The sequence below is a fragment of the Eubalaena glacialis genome, chromosome 1, assembly GCF_028564815.1.
Source record: "Eubalaena glacialis isolate mEubGla1 chromosome 1, mEubGla1.1.hap2.+ XY, whole genome shotgun sequence".
NCBI lineage: Eukaryota > Metazoa > Chordata > Mammalia > Artiodactyla > Balaenidae > Eubalaena > Eubalaena glacialis.
The window spans coordinates 197,515,156-197,518,527 of record NC_083716.1 but is presented as its reverse complement, the minus strand read 5'-3'; positions in this window follow the sequence as shown (position 1 = coordinate 197,518,527).

Below are 3,372 nucleotides of genomic sequence, written 5' to 3'. Positions count from 1 at the left end.
TAGAAGGAATATTCATTTCAAAGTGAGTTAGGGGTACCTGATGATAACTTTGTCAATAAACTAATAGAAAGTTAGCTTTATGGCAGCAAGGATGTTTTGTTCATTGCCATATGTCCGATCCCTAAAACAGTACCTGACTTCTAGTAGGTACTCAACAGATAATTATTAAATTAAGGTTGGATCAAGAGAATTACTATAAACCTTTATATTCTCCATTTAGGTTAACTGGTTTATCACTTTTATATTATAGGATTTGAACTCACAACCAACCAGAGCCAGGTTTGGGGAATTAACGAACACATCTTGTACACTGGAGGGAATGTTACTTTAAGGGAAAATCAGAATCTCAAAGTCTAACGTGAATCATCCAAGGACACACCTCGAATTGATAGCAGAACCAAAGTGGAGGGCTCTTTCCTCTCCCTTTCCCACACTGAATGCAAGCATCAGATGCTGCCACACGGGTGACTTGGCAGGTGGAGGCATGGTCCATTGGGCCAGCTATAAAGCTTCTCACAAAATATGACCACCCACCACATTACCCCACACTGTCTACACCCAGGACTTGCCATTTTCATATTAGTAACTCTAAACCTTAATATGGGTGACATTACTCCTCTCAAGACTAATGGCAGAGATCCTTTTTCAAGTCAGTTGCCAAGTGATTTTGAAATCAGTTCAAGGAACGTCATTTCTGAGGATGCTGAATATCTCAAGCCCAATAGACTTCCTGCTCTTTATAATTATGTTGTTCATCCTTGAAGTCTCTGTATTTGACATTTTGCCATTGTTAGCTCATTAAATAAATTACTTATTAAAATAAAAGAGCATCCCTGCAGTAAGTGCCTTGCCTGCTGACATCCAGCTGAGGAATGATGCCAATAGGTTTTCAGCTTTGATTGTACGAGTCAGCTTGGCTGGAGCCGCCAGCGCCCCAAGCAGTCCCTACAGAGGCTGGAGCACAAAGAAAGGGCACAGGATGAGGGCATGGGGTACATAGCAAGGCTATCTATGCTTACAGTTAAGGGTGACACTTTTACAAATTGGGGGCCAAAAACTGAATATGCCATCGCAGGCCACTTACTGTTCTTAGTGAAAATCTGTGATTTAGGATTACCTTTTTTTACATTCAAGAAGAGGAGCTAGGCAGATAGAATGGTGGGATCTCTCAGAGAAAGATGCTGACTGTAGCCCACCAGAGAGACAGTGTCACAACACCATCATGAACAAACATCAAGGTAACAGAAAGACTTGAATTCCCTCGAGGACCTCTCACCTCAAAACTTTTTTTCCAAAACTAAAATTCAAGCAGTAAATATAATATATTAAGGATGAGATGCCCCCACCCCCTTCAGCCTTTCTCCTGTTTCCCTGGATGTGAAGCAGCAAATGTAGGTTTCTGTGATTCTGTGCAAGGAAAATTGGAGCAGATAAGGTCTCAGCTGAGCTGGGAATATGATAAATATTTTCATGGACTGCTGGGTCTCAGTAATTGAATACTTTAATGAAACTTGAGCTCCCTCCTCATAACTTCTAACACCCATTTAACCCTTACAACTTTGTTTGGGCAATTTTTTAAACAAATGAACGTTTGATCCTGAAGAATCTTTTCTTTTTATTTTCAAACAGATGACCCAGTAGTAAATTGATAATGGCTCCTAATAGAGAAAGAACCATTGCTTTTTCCTACTGCCTTTAGACTCACTAATAAAGAGAATTTCTTTCCTATATCCACTCAAAATGAAATTATCATTAATTAAACATTAGGCACTAAGGAAATGCCCACTAGAACTTTCACACTTCTCTCCCACCATCCTAGCCTACCAGTTCCTCTGCTAACATACTAGGCAGAAAGATGTCTCTTCCTATTGTACCTAAACAAATCAGTGTACAGGGAAGTGATTTATCATTCATGAAAAGCAATCAGATTGCTTGGGGCTGACAGCTGTTCCCAAAATGCAGCTGAGAAACAGACCTTTGGCAAAGTGTAAAATTTGGAACAAAATCATATTACTGTACTTCAGCTGGCAACAAAAGAGGTTGACAGTGAGCTTAATAAACAAAATACCATGCAGCCCAAAATGTATTAGCTAATCTACATTTATGAACAAAAAAATGATCACTTTCCCCATTTTTTGTAAGTTACTTTCAGTCAAACAAATCACCTAGGAAAAGTAAAATACTCTCTTTAGAATATTTTTTTTTAAGATTTAGGCAAATTGTTGGTAAAGACTTTTTTTTCACACAATTCATTATGGGAAATGGACCAGGAAAAAAATTGATGAAACATATATAGAGGTTAAAGAGGGACACAGCTTTTACTAGAAAAGGAAGAATTCCAGTATATTCTGGCCTCCAAGCCATAATGGATTTCATTTCCCTTGTTGAGAATGCTTTCCCATATCTCTCTGCCTGTCTAAGATCTAACTGTCCTTCCAAACAAAATATAGATCCTCATCCAACCTCCAAAATGCTACAATTCTGAGATGATTTTCCTGACCGTTCTGACCCTCGGTGTTCTCACTTTCCTTCAAAGTCTTGGATCATTTCTTTCAGCAGCCCACCACCCTGCTCTCCTTCCCCTGTGTCCCCTCATCTCTCTAACCTCTTTCTTTCCCCATCCCACTCCCCATTCAATTACATTAAAGCCTTTGCCCTATCCAAAGCAAAATATGTCTTTTTCATACCTCCACGTTTCTTTAAACACTGATTCCTTGGCAAAGAAATGTCCTTCACCCCTTCTTCCTGCCCAATCATACTGCTTTGAGACTAGTTCAAATGTCCATTTCTTCCTTCATTCAGTAAACATTTAATGAGCTTCGATGAGGATGCCTGCCCTGAACTAATGGCTAGGCGTTAAGATATGAAGAAGACACAACCTCCATTTTAAAGACACCCACATATTCTTAGTATAAAAAACCCAAATCCTTAACCTCTTTTAATATCACCATGTCATGCAGCCCCTGACTCTCACTAGCATCACCATCTGTCACTCCTCCCTTACATCCATGGGCTCCAGCCACATCAGCTTTCTCTCATATTCTCAAACTTTCTACACTCTCTCCAACTGCAGGACTTTACACATGCCATTTCCTACTGTCATGCTTTCATCTTTGACTGTATAACTCCTGCTCTGCTCTACTTCTCAGCCCTCACATTCTTCTCTTAGGAATATCTTCTTCAAGCCTTTGGAAAGGTCCAGTTCTCTTAAGTACTCTTACAGCACCATGTAAGTCTTCAAAACCATCTGGCAGTTTTAATTTTACAATTGTGTATTTGCTTCTTTGTTTAATGCCTGCTTCTTCCATAAGGCTATAAGCCACATTGAGCATAAACTTTGTGTCAGTTTACCAGTAAATCCTCAGGACCTAT